Source organism: Vulpes vulpes, unplaced genomic scaffold (genome assembly GCF_048418805.1).
Source record: "Vulpes vulpes isolate BD-2025 unplaced genomic scaffold, VulVul3 u000000671, whole genome shotgun sequence".
NCBI lineage: Eukaryota > Metazoa > Chordata > Mammalia > Carnivora > Canidae > Vulpes > Vulpes vulpes.
The window spans coordinates 1,116,585-1,134,102 of NW_027325801.1; the positions used below are offsets into that span (position 1 = coordinate 1,116,585).

The 17,518-nt window shown below is 43.6% G+C and overlaps 1 pseudogene; it reads left to right on the plus strand.

The window, feature by feature from the left end:
* The first annotated feature begins 8,770 nt into the window (after positions 1–8,770).
* LOC112911198 (thyroid hormone receptor-associated protein 3-like) lies at positions 8,771–17,305 on the plus strand (annotated as a pseudogene).
* Positions 17,306–17,518: the final 213 nt, after the last annotated feature.

The following is a 17,518-nucleotide window of genomic DNA, read 5'->3' on the forward strand; positions in this document are numbered from 1 at the left end:
ACTACTTTTTTTTTTTTTTCCAGCACTACTTTTAATCTGGGTGTTCCCCAAGTGCAGGCGATGCTGAAGAAAGGTATCATTGTGTAATGGAAGGTAAAGTCAAATTGAAAAATAAAACAATTACAACAAGAAACAAAGCTGAAGTGTTTTTGATGCAAACTACATGCAAGAACACTTCAATCCCTAATCCTCAATTGTAAAAAGACAGGAATAATTATATTGTGCACACAAAATTCTATAAGGATCATTCATGATATGCAACAGTTGAACATTTATGTTCACATCCATATATTTGGGTTTTTTAAAAAAGATTTTATTTAGTTATTCATGAGACACACACACAGATTGGCAGAGACGTAGGCAGAGAGAGAAGCAGGCTCTTCTTCTTCCAAAGAGAAGCTGGAAGCGGGACTCCAGGATCACGCCCTGGGCTGAAGGCAGGTGCTCAACTGCTGAGCCACCCCACATCCATATATTTGTGATAAGGAATGGAAATACTAGCGGCAGGCTTGAGATCAGGATCAGGGTCTGGCTCAGAGTCAGTGTCATTGTCAGAGCCTGGGTCAGGGTCTGTTTCAGGTCAGGGTTTGGGTCAGGGTCTTGTTCACCCTCTGGGTCAGGGTCAGGGTCAGTGTCTAGGTCAGAGTTTGGTTTTAGCGTACATGGCCCTATTCCCTATCCTCTATCTCACCTCTAACTGGGCCTAGGATGGACAGGACTCACGATTGATCACATTTGTATTAGCGATTAAGTTGGAACATTGGGTTTTCGCTCTCAATGTTGGGCTGTAATAAAAGAAGAGTGCAATATCTTCCTGGTCACTATTTGAAATTCAACTTAACCCCAGATGAGGGTTTTGGAAGGCCTCAAGATCATGCACAGTCCTTCTACCCTCCCATCTGCCAGCTCCTCTCTGCCTAGGCAGCCCAAGTTTCCAGCAAAGACCTGACCCATGGGGGCAAGCAGTAGATGTGTGTGACTTTATAAAGGACTGGGTGCAGTGGCCTACGGGTTACCAGAAAACCTACCATGGGCAGTCTATTCTTGCGGGCTGGTGCTGCTCTCCTAGCGACAGCTGGATCCTCCGTCCTAGTTGAGTGATCAGCACTAGACAGTCAGGTCTCAGAAAGGACAGTCCTTGGCTTCCAACCATCCAGGCAGGCATCTGTGGTCCTCCAGCTCAGGCCAGCCTCGGTCTTGACAATCCTTGTGGCCAGTTACTAGGGAATTTAACAGGTCCATGAGCTGTGTAGACAGCCCTTTGGGATGTTTCTATTCCCAACACCTGTGTGGTTGAGACAAATAACCTCCTTCCTTACAACCTCTTACCCTCCAAACATTGTGAATATATTCCTATTGTGAATAACCATACCACAGACTGGCCCTGCAATCCTTTGGCCTCCCAGTTATAGTGTAACTTTTGACATGCATATTCATAAGGAATCAAGAATATAGGACCAACCGTGTCTCCCAGCGGGCAGTTTCTTCCTGAGGCTGCATGGTCTTGGAGAGCCACATGTACAACCCAGGAACTGCGCCTGCCTTTGGCCCAGGGCGTGATCCTGGAGACCCGGGATCAAAAGCATGCCAAATGTGGATTCTGGGCTGTGGAATAATCCTCAAACCTCTCACTGATTCACTGAGCAATAAAATTATCTGTCTCCCAACCAAAGAGTTCCAGAGTATAGACCCTGTGTTCCACCCATCTTGAAGATAGGTGTATGATCCAAATCTAGGCAATCCCATGCTCCATCCTCTGGGTGCTCAGATGGTTTCAAGGATGAGAATGTGCCCCAAGCCCAAAGATATTTAAATCTGTGACTTCTTGGAACTCAAGGGAAGGAGAAACGCTTCCCAGTAGACTAGACAATGAGGGGATGCCAGCCTGGAGTTGCTGGAGGCTCCAGATGCAGTGAGAGAGACCATGTCTGTGAATGGGGTCACCCCCAGAGCACTTAGGATGGAGGATTGGAGACGGTCCAGGTCACATTGTGAGAGTGTGAGCCCCTGGTACTGTCAGGTCCAAACCCACTCTTTAAAAAAAAAAAAAAGATTTAATTTATTTATTAATGGGAGACACACACACAGAGAGAGAGGCAGAGACACAGGCAGAGGGAGAAGCAGGCTCCATGCGGGGAGCCCGACATAGGACTTGATCCCTGGTCTCCAGGATCAGGCCCTGGGCTGAAGGCAGCACTAAACCGCTGAGCCACCAGGGCTGCCCCTCCAAACCCATTCTTAACTTACCTCTTGCAAGTAATAATTTATTTCTACCATTTAAAAATATTAATTTCTTTTACTTCAGTAAGTGTGTCCAGTCCCTTGCCATCCAAAAAGTGCCAGCCAACACATCGGGATCAATAGTCCCTGAGATTCCCTGTGCACAGTGTGTCCTCACTTGGCTGGGGGTGACAAGACAGTGAGTGAGGTCACCTCAGGGGAGCTCTAGAACAGCTCTGTACCTGTTCCTTCTCTATTCCTGGGAGGAAAACCCCAGAACAATGGGAGGAGAACCAGCAGGAGGGAGAGGTCCCTGAATGGCCAACTAACCTTTTTTGTTTGTTTGTTTTCCCTCATTTTAGGATCCATCTTATTAATGTGTACGTTTACTAAGAAATCACTCATTTCCTCTAGGCTTCCAGTCTGATGCAATAAGTTTCTCTTATTTGACCTTTAATTTCTTTTTTTTTTTTTTTTTTTTTTTTTTTTTAAATTTTTATTTACTTATGATAGTCAGAGAGAGAGAGGCAGAGACACAGGCAGAGGGAGAAGCAGGCTCCATGCACCGGGAGCCCGACGTGGGACTCGATCCCGGGTCTCCAGGATCGCGCCCTGGGCCAAAGGCAGGCGCCAAACCGCTGCGCCACCCAGGGATCCCCCTTGACCTTTAATTTCTACTCTCTTTCTAATTTTCAAAGAATTGTCTCAATTGATGAACAAATATTGAAAGGTTATTATTTACTAAAAGTCAATATTTAATTCAGATCTCTCTGTTCTATGTTTTCCTGCTCCAGGATCCCATGCAGGGTACCACGTGACCTATGGTCATAGTGTCTCTTTAGGCTCTTCTTGGCTGTGACAGTATATGACTCACCTTGTTTCAATGACCTCGGCAGTATTGAGGAGAACTGCTCAGGTATTTTGTAAAAAGTCCTGCATTGGGATTTACTTGGTGTTTTCCTCATAATTAAACTAGGATTATGGTTCTGAGGAAGCAGATCACAGAGGTAAAGTACTCTGTCATCATTTTGTATCAAGGGAACATGCTCTGGAGGCCACTTGTCACTGTCTCTGTTAACGGTCACCTGGCTGAAGCAGTGTTGGTCAGGCTTCCCTACCATGAGGTTACTCTTTCCCATGTGTGTATGGTGTGTCTTCTTAAGCAGGAAAATACTATGTGGAGCGCACACTTTTAGGAGAGGGGAGTTAGCTCCACCCCTTGATGGATGATGGCTAAGTGCACATATCTATTATTTGGACTATTTAGTAGGAGAGGTCTATTCAACCCATTTGTAAAAAAAACCTTGTAATAGCGCAGCCCTGGTGGCTCAGAGGTTTAGCACCGCCTTCAGCCCAGGGCCTGATCCTGGAGACCCAGGATCGAGTCCCACATTGGGCTCCCTGCATGGAGCCTGCTTCTCCCTCTGCCTGTATTTCTGCCTCTCTCTCTCTCTCTCTGTCTCTCATGAACAAATAAAATCTTTAAAAAATTGTAAATAAAAAAGAACAAAAAAAAAACCCCTTGTAATATGTTGATGAAAATGCAACCAAGTAATTTAAAAGATCACAATGACTTCATGAAACAATTCATGAAATGGGCATCATCCCATCTAGCAAATAGAAAGGAGCTTCTTTGAGTTGTAGGGAAGGAAATATTTTTAAAAGTAGAGAGGGTATTGAAAAAAGGAAATTATTAGCAAAGGATGCATTGTTTTAGGCTGTCGCGGCCGGCGCGAGAAGGTCCGGATTCAGGAACCGAGGGCAAGGGGATGAGAAATAAACAAGAAACTAAAAGTTCATGGGATAGGAGGTTCCATGCAGCTGATAGCCACAATGGACAAAGTTTATTATCACAGGCAAGCGCTTATATATCCTTTAAGAGGAAGCATAATTCATAACAAGCACAATCCAAAACAATCACATAGGACAATCTAAGAATAACTAAGACATCCTGTTATTGATTAAAATGCTGATGCACAATGATTATATGATCATGTGACAGTGACATAGTCTTAATTCAAGGAAAACAGGTTTGCTTGCTAAAGTATTTTTGCTAACCACTTCCTTGTAGTATAAGGGGAAGGGTCATGCGCCACCCAAGTGGATTGGTCAAGCACAGCAGGGAGTTCAATTAGAAGCCCCAGGGATCCCTGGGTGGCACAGCGGTTTGGCGCCTGCCTTTGGCCCAGGGCGTGATCCTGGAGACCCGGGATCGAATCCCACATCGGGCTCCCGGTGCATGGAGCCTGCTTCTCCCTCTGCCTGTGTCTCTGCCTCTCTCTCTCTCTCTGTGACTATCATAAAAAAAAAAAAAAAAAAAAAAGAAGCCCCAGGCTGGCGCCATAGGATGATTAAATCTATTTCTAGCTTGATCTTTAGTGACCCTGCCTAAGTAGCTTTTCACAGACCCCGTCAGCAAGCATTTTCACTTCCTCAAGCGAGGGAGAGTCAAATGCAATACCCGCAGGTTGGTCAGGCACATCAAAGGAACTTTTTGCTCAACTCGCAACCCCGCCTAGCACTGCATAATTGCAGGTTGGTTCGCCTGGCACCGCATAGCTGCGGGTTGGCTCGTGGCCCCCCAGCCTGGCACCGCATGCCTGCAGGTTGGCTGGGGGTCGAGGAGTCTCAGCTCAGCTTGGAATCCTGCCTCGCACCGCGGGACCGCTCCCGACATTAGGCAAGGTCATCATCCTAAGGGGAACAAAGGGGCCATTCAATACATTTTCCAGGTTGACTGGTTAAAGGTTACATGGGGTATGTGTGTGAAACTGCATTTAGTTTAGGTATTAAATTTTGATTCACTGACCTGAGTCTCTTTATTTTTATTTTTAATTTTATTTTTTAATTTTAATTTAAATTCAATTTGCCAACATATAACACCCAGTGCTCATCCCATCAAGTATCCTCCCCTCAGTGCCCGTCACCCAGCTACCCCATCCTCCCACCCACCTCCCCTTCTGCAACACTTTGTTTCCCAGAGTTAGGAGTCTCTCATGGGTTGTCTCTCTAATTTTTCCCACTCAGTTCCCCTCCTTTCCCTTATAATATCTTTCACTATTTCTTATATTCCACGTATGAGTGAAACCATATGCTGACCTGGGGCTCTTAACACAGGTGACTCCATTTTTGTGCTTGTGGTTTTCTTTTTTTTAAATATTTTACTTATTCATGAGAGACACACAGGCAGAGACACAGGCAGACTCCCTGCAGGGGACCCTGATGTGGGGCTGGATCCTGGGACTCCAGGATCACACCCTGAGCCAAAGGCAGACACTCAACCGCTGAGCTACCCAGGTGTCCCATTGTGGTTTCCTTTATAAATAATCATTTATGTTTACTAGCATGGACTCTTGGGTAGTCATTTTAGGCTGTTGATCGTACTCCCGCACTGCTGTTTGGCTGCTGGTTCATTCCTGCTTTGGCTACTGAGAATGCTTTCCGTTGATTCCTGTTTTCCTTTTTTTTTTTTTTTTTAAATTTTTTATTTTATTTATTTATGATAGTCATACAGAGAGAAAGAGAGAGAGGCAGAGACACAGGCAGAGGGAGAAGCAGGCTCCATGCACCGGGAGCCTGATGTGGGATTCGATCCCGGGTCTCCAGGATCGCGCCCTGGGCCAAAGGCAGGCGCCAAACCGCTGCGCCACCCAGGGATCCCGATTCCTGTTTTCCTTTGACATAATTCCATCTTTGTGGATTCTTTTTCTTGGTTCTTCCTTACTTTCTGATACTTCAAGATAATCCTGGCTCCTACATTTACTGTCTTAGTCCGAGTGTCGGCAATTTTTCAAAGAGCCCTGGTTCCTTTTTTTTTTTTTTTTAAGATTTTATTTATTTATTCATGAGAGACACAGAGAGATAGAGAGAGAGGCAGAGATACATGCAGAGGGAGAAGCAGGAGCCATGCAGGGAGCCTGATATGGGACTCGATCCCGGGTCTCCAGGACCCTAGGCTGAAGGCAGCGCTAAACCGCTGAGCCACCTGGGCTGCTCCCTGGTTCTTTATTAGAGAATGGTATTAAAGTCTTACATGAGGACTAAATGTGCTCAGCAGACAATGCAAGGAAATATGTGCACATATTCCAACCTGTGTAAACATACCTACTTATAAAGATTTCTATGTGGAACTGTCCATATCTATATTTAGTGAAAGATGAGTTTATAATGATATTTCCTACCTGGTCCATCATCACATGGATATTGTGACTTTTCTCGCTTTGCAGATCTGTAACTTCCTACTACAACAGTGAGAAGCCTGGCTCCCACCACCTGGCAATTATTTAATTCATTTTTTACAGATTACAGATGTGGCATTTTCAGAACTATTAGCTACCACCCTTGGGAAAGAATTGCAAGAAACAGGGCCCACTGTATACATACAGTACTTTTTTTTTTTTAGTGCATAGATTCCATGCATTTCCAAAGTTACTTAGGTCATTGCCTTTTTTTTTTTTTTTTTTTTTTTTTTTTTGCCTTTTGTTAAACAATCTACAATGAGGGCTTTTTTCCCCCATCCATGTGTTTCTAATACAGTTAGGTTATTTGTCACAGTCTGTATTCCACTGAAGGGGAGAAAGAAATTTTCCTCATTCTAAGGTTCTTCCAGTAGGACTAGGAATTACATTGACATGAGACAGATTAACAGGAGGAAAACAAAAACAAAGTTTAATTGTGTACACTTAGAGGTCCAATAATGAAATTGACACCTAAAGAAATACCAAAGCACCCAGTTTCTAAACTTTTTGGACAAAGAGAAAATAAACCTGTGACAAATTCACAGGACAAGAAAACTTAACCTTGGGAGCTTCAACTGGTAAGGAGTTCATTTAAAAATTTTTAAATTTTATTTAAATTCAGTTAATTAACATATAGTGTATTATTAGTTTCAGGGGTAGAGATCAGTGATTCATCAATTGTATGTAACACCCAGTGCTCATTACATCACTTGCCCAAGATTTTTTTTTTTTTCCAAGATTTTTTTTTAAGATTTTATTTATTTATTCATGAGAGACACAGAGAGAGAGAAAGACAGAGACACAAGCAGAGGGAGAAGCAGGCTCCATGCAGGGAGCCCCATGTGGGACTCGATCCCAGGTCTCCAGGATCATGCCCTGGGCCGAAGGCAGCGCTCAACTGCTGAGCCACATTGGGCTGCGCATCACTTGCCCTCCTTAATGCCCATCACCCAGCTACCCCATTCTCCCAACTCCACTCCTCCAGCAGCCCTCAGTTTGTCTCTTGTAGTTAAGAATCTCTTTTATGGTTTATCTCCTTCTTTGATTTTGTCTTGTTTTATTTTTCTCTCCCTTCTTCTATGTTTCTCTATTCTGTTTCTTAAATCCCACATATGAGTGAAATCATATGATAATTGCTTTCTCTGATTGACTTATTTCACTTAGCATAGTACACTCACATCATTGCTAATGGCAAGATTTCTTTTTCCTTTTTTCATGGTTAAGTAATATTCCACTGTGTATATACCACATTTTCTTTATCTATTCATCTATTGATGGACATCTGGGCCCTTTCCATAGTTTAGCTACATACAAATGGCCAACAGACACATGAAAAATGCTCCGCGTCACTCAGCATCCAGGAAATAAAAATCAAAACCATAATGAGATACCACCTCACACCAGTCAGAATGGCTAAAAGTAACAAGTCAGGAAACAACAAATGGCGATGATGCAGAGAAAGGGGAACCGTCTTACAGTGCTGGTGGGAATGTAAGCTGGCACCACCACTCTGGAAAAACAGTATGGAGGTTCCTCAAAGAGTTAAAAATAGAGTTACCCTATGATGCAGCAATTGCATTATGACTTATTTACCCCAAAAATATAAATGTAGTGATCCAAAGGGGCACCTGGATCCCAATGTTTATAGCAGCAATGTATACAATAGTGGAACTATGGAAAGTAAGGAATTCTAAACAGACTATGGGCTGAGGTAGTAAATTAATAAAAAATAATAACAATTGTTTATACAGCCTTCTAAGCTTTAAATTTCCCATCTCAAAAAAAATAAAATAAAATAAATTTCCCATCTCTGGTGATAAGGAAGTCTCTACCTCCTGACACAGGGAGATCTTCATATGGGGATTTATTTCCTGCTTCCAGAGGTACAGAGTCTCTCTTACATAGACTCTCTTTAATTTAATTTAATTTGATTTAATTTAATTCTTTTACAGCCAAGGAGAGAGGGAGGGAAGAACTGAGGGAGGGAGAAAATCTTAAGCAGGTTCTATGCCCAGGGCAGAGCCTGATATGGGGCTTGATCTCACAACCCTGAAATCAAGTCAGTCACTTAACTGACTGAGCTACACAGGCGCCCCACCTCTTTTTTTTTCTTTTTTTTAAAAATTTTTTAAAAATTTTTTTATTTATTTATGATAGTCACAGAGAGAGAGAGAGAGGCAGAGACACAGGCAGAGGGAGAAGCAGGCTCCATGCACCGGGAGCCCGATGTGGGATTCGATCCCGGGTCTCCAGGATCACGCCCTGGGCCAAAGGCAGGCGCCAAACCGCTGCGCCACCCAGGGATCCCCTCTCTTTTTTTTTTCTTAAGTAAGTTTTATTTAAAATAATCAATACAGGGTCAAAAATAAATAAATAAATAAAATAATCAATACGCCAAAGTGGCACATTCAGGGTGGCCTGCCCTTGGCCCATACACCATCCTGTGACATTCCCACATCCTAAATAACTTGAGTAGATTATGACTATCCTTTATGATGCAAAAAAGTTAGGATTTTGATAAACAAATACTGACCAGTATCTATCATTAAAGTATCATGGCATACCTCAGTCCCCCACTCCATGATCCCTATTATCTCTGTAGTTTTGCCTTTTCCAGAATGTCCTACAAACTGTTTAGCTTTTTCAGACTTTTCAGACTGGATTCTTTGACTTAGCAAAATACATGTAAGATTCATCTATGTCTTTGTTGGATGATGGTTTATTTCTTTTTGTTGGTAAATAGATTAATAGAAGAAAAACAAATAGAAGTTTAATATACATGGGAGATACCCAGAAAAATGGAGTAACTCTTCAAAGTGGCTGAGTCATCACCCTAAATGCCATCTTCATCTAAAGACAAAATTGGGGCTCCTGGGTGGTGCAGTTGATTGGGCCTCTGAATCTTGGTTTTGGCTCAGGTTCATGGGTCTCAGGGTCATGGGATTGAGCTCTGCATGAGATGCCAAGTGGAGAGCCTGATTCACACTCTCTCTTCCTCTGACTCTCCCCTTCCCTCCACACATGCATCCCCCCCAAATAAATAAATAAATCTTAAAAAAAAAAGACGAAATGATTTTGGGTGGTGGGAAGGCCAGTAAGGGATGTTATCAGGTGAGCACAGAAAATGAGGGTATGTTTGTTATACAGATTTAAGCCTGTGTCTTCTCTCTTTTTTAAAATTTTATTTATTTATTTATTCACGAGAGACAGAGAGAGAGAGGCAGAGGCAGAAGGAGAAGCAGGCTCCATGCAGGGAGCCTGATGTGGGACTCAATCCTGGGTCTACAGGATCATACCCTGAGCCAAAGGTGGCACTAAACCACTGAGCCATCTAGGCTGCCCCTGTGCCTTTTTTTGATAAAAGTTTCTTGAGATTGTCATTCCTCTGTTTCTGGTATGGAGAGGGAGAGAGGGAGACACACTTACAAATGGAGCTTTCATTTATAAGTGTCCCTCATCAAACAGCAACCTCTACCTGGTTTTTCAGAGATTCTCCTCTGTCTGCTGTTTCTTAAAATTAATCAGCCCCAATATAGGCATATTTGGAGGTAGTGTATTCTGCTTCCTTCACATGGTTGGTTATGAATTCATCTATTGAAGGAAATTTTGATTTGTGTTTTTAACCATTATGAATAGAGCTTCTGTGCATAGCTGCATGCTAGTTTTTGTTTGGAAATAATTTTCAAAGCAGTTGTCTAAATACTAGAATTGCAATGGTTGGATCCTAAGATGGGACTTATTTAGCTTTGGAAAAAACTGCCTAACTGCTTTCCATAGAGGCTGTTCATGCATTTCCCTCAGTGTGAAGGAGTGTTCCTGTCGTTCTTCATCTTCCAGTAATTGGTATCCTCGTTTTTTGGACTTTGGCATTTAGATGTTCAGTGCTATCTCACTGTTGTTTTATTTTTTTTTTATTTTTTAAATTTTTTTTTATTTATGATAGTCACACATACAGAGAGAGAGGCAGAGACACAGGCAGAGGGAGAAGCAGGCTCCATGCACCGGGAGCCCGACGTGGGACTCGATCCTGGGTCTCCAGGATCGCGCCCCGGGCCAAAGGCAGGCGCCAAACCGCTGCGCCACCCAGGGATCCCCCTCACTGTTGTTTTAATTTGTAATTTCCTAATGATGATGTCAGACATATTTTTGTATGTGTACTTGGTATCTGTTTATCTTCTTTGTCCAGGCATCTGTCCAGATATTTACCGATTATCAATTAGGTGGTTTCCTTATTGTTGAGTTCTGAGAGTTTTTTTGGTATATTTTGCATACAAATTCTTTATCAGATATATATTTTGCAAATATTTTCCCAGTTTATGGGTTGCCTTTTAGTTTTCTGAGCAAGGTCTCTCACAGACCTTCTACTTTTACAGAGTAGATGTTTTAAGTTTAGGAAGTTCACATTATCATTTTTTTCCATTTTGTGGATTGGCTTTTAGTATTGTCTATTAAAACTCATCACCTGGGACTTGGCTGGGATAGACCCCTGAGGGTGCAGCCCTACTCCTGGAGAAAAGATAGGCAAATAACCCAGGGGTAGGAAACAGTGATCTAAAGAATTCTTGGGGTACACAAGGGGAGATTATTTACTCTTCTCAAAGCCGGTCCTGAGGGGCAGAGTTCAGGGAGACACTTTTCCAGGGACAAAGGAGCCAGCCAGTGCCAGTTCCCTTTCCCTTGCCATGTCCCTCAGCATAAACAGAGTCACCTGAAGAAAGCAGCTCAGCACCAACTCTGGCTGCCTAACCTGCTTACATTAAGTCCCACCCACCTGCACTCTGGGCATACTGCCCTTCCCAGTCAAGCTTGCCTCAGTCTCAGCACAGTGGGCACCTTCCCTGGAAGATCTATGGAAACCCCACACCATGTTTCCCCACTAGAGAGTTCTGCGGGGCTTCGTTTCTAGTGGAAGTAGTATCAGGTCTCTTTTAACAAGCAGACCAGAGCACGCCCAGTTAAAATTCTCCACATTCTGGCCAGGGACCAAATGTTTTGCACTGCAGGTAAGGGGAACCTCTGCAGACGACTGGCCTAAAGGATAGGGCAGCAGAGTATATGCATCACACAGCAGAGACACTCCCTGAAGCACCATGGACACTATATGACCTCTTCTTCATAAAGCCAGTGCTCTCAGGAGAAGGAAACACAACAGGGTTTTCCAACACAGAGAAGACAGAGACTTAGGCAAAATATTGAGATGGAGGAATTTATCCCAAATGAGAGAACAAGATAAAATCATGGCCAGAGATCTAAATGAAACAGAAATAACATGCCTGATGGAGAATTTAAAGCGACAATCTAAGGATGCTTACTAGGCTTGAGAAAAGACTGGAAGGCTTCAGGGAGGCCCTTACTGCAGAGAATAGAAGAGTTAAAAAAGGATCAATCAGAAATGAAAAATGCAATAACTCAAATTAGAAACAGACTGGATGCTATGACCACAAGGTTGGAAGAAGCAGAGGAATGAATAATGATATAGAATACAAAATAATGGAAAATAATAAAGCTGAACAAAAGAGAGAAAGAATTACAGCAACATGAGAATAGACTTAGGAAACTCAGTGACTCCATAAAATGTAACAACATTCATATTTTAGGAGTTCCGGTAGAAGAAGAAGAGAGAAAAGGGGGCAGAAAACTTATTTGAGGAAATAATAGCTGAAAACTTCCCTAATCTGGGGAAGGAAACAGATATCCAGATCCATGAGGCACAGAGAACTCACATCAAAATCAACAAAAACAGGCCAACACCAAGACATGTTTCACTTAAATTTGCAAAATATAGTGATAAGGGAAAAAAATTCTAAACGCATCAAGACAAAAGAAGTACCTAACTTATAAGGCAAGGCCCATTAGGCTAGCTGCAGATCTCTTCACAGAAACTTTGCATGCCAGAAGAAAGTGGCATGATATATTCAAAGTGCTAAGTGGGAAAAATCTGCAGCCAAGGATACTCTATCCAGTAGACTGTCATTCAGAATAGGAGAGATAAAGAGTTTTCCAGTCAACAAAAACTAAAGGAGTTTGTGACTACTAAATCAGCCCTGCAAAAGAATATTAAAGGGGACTCTTTGAGCGGAAAGAAAAGACCAAAGTGACAAAGACAAGAAAGAAACAGAAAATCTCTAGAAACAATGATAAAACATGTAATAAAAAGGCAATAAATTATCAATAAGTACTCAGAATGCAAATGAACTAAACATTCCAATTAAAAGACAGGGTGTCAGAATGAAAAAATAAAACACACCTAGATGCTGCCTCCAGGAGACTCATTTTAGAACTAAAGACACCTGCAGATTGAAAGTGAGGGAATGAGAAAACATTTATCATGCAAATGGACATTGAAAGAAAGTCAGAACAGCAACAGTTATATCAGACAAACTAGATTTTAAACTAAAGACGAAAAAGGGAAGTATATCATAATTAAGAGGTCTATCCAAGAAGAAGATTTAACAATTGTAAATATTTATGCACCCCAAATGGGGACACCCAGATATATAAAATAATAACAAACATAAAGGAACTCATTGATAATAATACAATAATAGGGGCCGGTTGTGCTATTGCAAGGCTGCAGCTGTGATCGCTGTGGTGGGCCCAGAATTGTATCCTGACTTTGTAAATTGGAGGAGCCAGTGACCATGCCAGTGTTCTTTTGTGGTGGTATCTAGGATCCGGTGCAAGTTGAATCATTGTTCAAATAAGGTATAATTGAAAAGTGACGCTCTCTTCAGAGATGTCCAATACAAACAAATCCAAGTCTGGATCTCTAACTTCTCGCTCAAGATTTGCATCAAGGTCTCGTTCTCGTTCATTTTTGAAGTCTCGGTCTCAAAGTCGATCTGTCTCTTGTTCAAGGAAGCACAGGCTGAGTTCTAGGTCTTGTTCCAGATCATATTCTCCAGCTCATAACAGAGAGAGAAATCACCCAAGAGTATATCAGAATCGGGATTTCCGAGGTCACAACAGAGGCTACAGAAGGCCCTATTATTTCCGTGGGCGCAACAAAGGCTTTTATCCATGGTATAACCGAGGAGGCTATGGAAACTACCGCTCAAATGGCAGAACTACTGGCAAGCATACAGTCCTCGTGGGGCCGTTCCCGGATCCCCATCCCCAAAGAGAAGGTCCCCTTCACCAAGGTCCAGGAGCCATTCTAGAAACTCCGATAAGTCTTCCTCTGACAGATCAGGGTGCTCCTCATCCTCTCATTCTTCCTCCAACTACAGCTGAGTGGAATCTTCTAAGCGCAAGTCTGCAAAGGAGAAACAGTCCTCTTCCAAGGGTAGCTGGCCATCTCAGGCTGCCAGGGATAACCAAGGTGATGAGGCCAAAGAGCAGATGTTCTCTGGAGGCACCTCTCAAGATAAAAAAGCATCTGACAGATCGAAACCATGGCCAGATGCCACCACTTACAGTGCTGGTTCTGCATCACGGGCCTCTGCAGTTTCTGAATTGAGTCCCCTGGAGCAAAGCCCTGTTCCCAAAAGCCCACTCCAGTCTGTGGTGGTGAGGCGGTGCTCACCCCGACCTAGCCCTGTGCCAAAACCTAGCCCTCCACTTTCCAACACATCCCAGATGGGTTCATCTCTGCTGAGTGGTGCTGGGTACCAGGCTGGAACACACCAAAGTCCATTCGATCATAGCTCTGGGTCCTTGAGTCCATCCAAAAAGAGCCTTGTGGGTAAGAGTCCACTGGCCACTGGCTCCACGTATGGCTTGTCTCAAAAGAAGGAGGCTACAAAGAGGTACCTAGAAGAACAGAACACAGAGAATGGAAAAGATAAGGTGCAGAAACAAATCAATACTAATAAAGAGAAAAATGAAAGAGAAAGGGAGCTTCTCTGACACAGGCTTGGGTGGTGTAAAAATGAAATCTGATCCATTTGCTCCCAAAACTGATACAGAGAAGTCTTTTCGGGGTAGCCAGTCTCTCAGAAGGTATAAGCTTCGAGTTGACTTCGAGAAGATGGCCAACTTCCATAAGGATGACATGGATGATCAAGATAAGGACAAAGCTAAGGGAAGGAAGGAATTGGAGTTTGATGATGAACCCAATTTTATGTCGAAAGTCATAGCAAAAAAAAAAAAAAAAAAAGAAAGTCATAGCAGGTGCAAACAAAAACCAGGAAGAGAAGTCAGGCAAATGGGAAGGCCTGGTGTATGCATGCACCTCTAGGGAAGGAAAACAGAGCAGCTGGAGGAGGAATATTTCTATGAAAGATCAAAAAAGGAGGATGAGGGAGGGCCCAAGAGAACTGAAAGTGGGTACAGAGGGTTCATGCCTGAAAAGAATTTCTGAGTGACCGCTTACAAAGCAGTCCAGGAGAAAAGCTCGTCACCTCCCCCGAGAAAGACCTCTGAGAGCTGAGAGAAGTTAGGAGCCAAGGGAGACTTTTGCATGGGGAAGTCTTCCGTTTCCATTACTCGAGAGGCCCAGGTCAATGTCCGGATGGACTCTTTTGATGAGGACCTTGCAAGACCAAGTGGCTTATTGGCTCAGGAACACAAGCTTTGTTGGGATCTAGTCCATAGCAACAAAAAGGAACAGGAATTGTGTTCCATTTTCCAGCACATACAGTCAGCTCAGTCTCAGCGGAGCCCCTCTGAACTGTTTGACCAGCATATAGTGACCATTGTTCACCACGTAAAAGAGCATAACTTTGGGTCCTCAGAAATGACATTACATGAGCGTTTTACTAAATACCCGAAGAGAGGAACTGAGCAGGAGGCAGCTAAAAACAAGAAAAGCCCAGAAGTACACAGGAGGATAGACATTTCTCCCAGTACGTGCAGCAAACATGGTTTGGCTCACGATGAATTGAAAAGTCCATGGAGGGATCCCTGGGTGGCGCAGTGGTTTGGCGCTTGCCTTTGGCCCAGGGCGCGATCCTGGAGACCCGGGATCGAATCCCACATCAGGCTCCTGGTGCATGGAGCCTGCTTCTCCCTCTGCCTGTGTCTCTGCCTCTCTCTCTCTCTCTCTCTGTGACTATCATAAATAAATAAAAATTTAAAAAAAAAAAAAAAAAAAAGAAAAGTCCATGGAAACCTGACTACAAGGCTGAGGGAAAATACCAAGATGATCCTCTTGACCTCTGCCTTGATATTGAATGTCATAAAAAATATAAGGAGAGAGATCTTAAACAAGGTAAATCAAGAGAATCAGTGGATTCCCGAGACTCAAGCCACTCAAGGGAAAGATTAGCTGAGAAAACAGAGAAAACTCATAAAGGATCAAAGAAGCAGAAGAAGCATCAGAGGGCACTAGGCCAGTCCAGGTCCTCCTCCTCTTCCTCCCAGTCATCCCACTCCTACAAAGCAGAAGGGTACACTGAAGAAACAGAGGAGAGGGAAGAGAGCAGCACAGGCTTTGACAAGTCAAGACTAGGGACCAAGGACTTCGTGGGTCCAAATGAAAGAGACGGCATGGCTCACGGGACCTTTCAATTTCGAGCCCAGAGGGAGAGGCTGGGGCAGAGGCACCTACTCTGGTAACAACAACAACTACAACAGCAACGATTTTCAAAAGAGGAACATGGAGGAGGAGTGGGACCCTGAGTACACGCCCAAGAGCAAGAAGTATTACCTGCATGATGACCGTGAAGGTGAAGGCAGTGAGAAGTGGGTGAGTGGCGGTGGGGCCGAGGAGCCTTCCGCCGCGGTCGAGGCCAGTTCATGTTCTGGAAATCCAGCCCCAGCCCCAAATGGGTCCGTGACAAGTTTAGTGGGGAGGAAGGGGAGATTGAAGACGACAAGAGTGGGACAGAGAACCGAAAAGAGAAGGACAACTTACAGCCCACAACTGAGTAGGGGCCATGCTGGTGGGAACCCCTGCCCAGGGCACAGAGGGCACCGGGAAGATGGCTGGTGAGCAGCAAGACGGAGGAGCCTCAAGACTGCAAACGTCCCACCCCTACCCCCAGCAGCCAGCTGCGCAGAATCCCACTCCAGCGGAAAGCATCCCTGGCGCTGCGTCCCACTGGGCAGAGGCGGCCGGCTGAGGAGACTGGGGTCAGGCCCAGCTCTTGAGCAGAACACATTAGGCTTTAGCTGTGTTTCTCATTTGTTGTTGGTGTGTGGGGTGGGGGCTGGGGTAGGGAGGGGAGAGCGATACTTGGATTTTTGTTTGTTCCCTATTAGAAACCAACAGTTTTGTTCTTACTTTGATTTGGAGCTAAGAGGACTAATTTGATGATTTTTGATCTCTTCTCCCTTATCCGGATTTTAAAAGCCCTTCTTCTTCCTTTTTTTTTTTTTTTAAGGCATGTGTAGTAATAATAGCAGAAAGATTTAATTTGGGTAACTTTGATTCTTTAAAAAGAAAACAAAGCATGTGAATAAACATTGAAGTGTTCACCTCAGTTTGGGACCAAACTGCTTGGATCTTTGTAAAAACCGGTTTTGTATGTCAAGGAGTTCAAGGCCTTTCTGACCTCCTTGTGTTCCCCTTTTCTGCACAGCCATGTATCCCATGGCGTGCTGCTAACCACACCCCATGTGCCCCCTACCCCAATATTTTCTGAGTTCTTCTGAGTTGGGCATCCCATTCTCCACCAGAAGCTCCAGTATCCCAAACTTTATAGTCCTGCTGATCCTCTCAGCAACAGGGGTGGAAACTGGAAAACAGTTTCTGGTCTGTTTTCTTTTTTTTTTTTTTTTTTTTTTTAAATTTTTTTTATTATTTATTTATGATAGTCACAGAGAGAGAGAGAGAGAGAGGCAGAGACACAGGCAGAGGGAGAAGCAGGCTCCATGCACCGGGAGCCCCATGTGGGATTCGATCCCGGGTCTCCAGGATCGCGCCCTGGGCCAAAGGCAGGCGCCGAACCGCTGCGCCACCCAGGGATCCCTCTGGTCTGTTTTCTAAGAAACTTCTGAATTCTTTTTTTTTTTTTTTTGAAACTTCTGAATTCTATTATCTTTACAAATATAAGATGAGAAAATATTTTTTCAATATTTTTATTAGTCTTTTTATAAAATGAAAACTCATATGATCAATTAAGGAAGGTGGTTATGGTTGGGTGGTTTGTGGCGGTTTGTTTTCTCTTTCTTTTTTT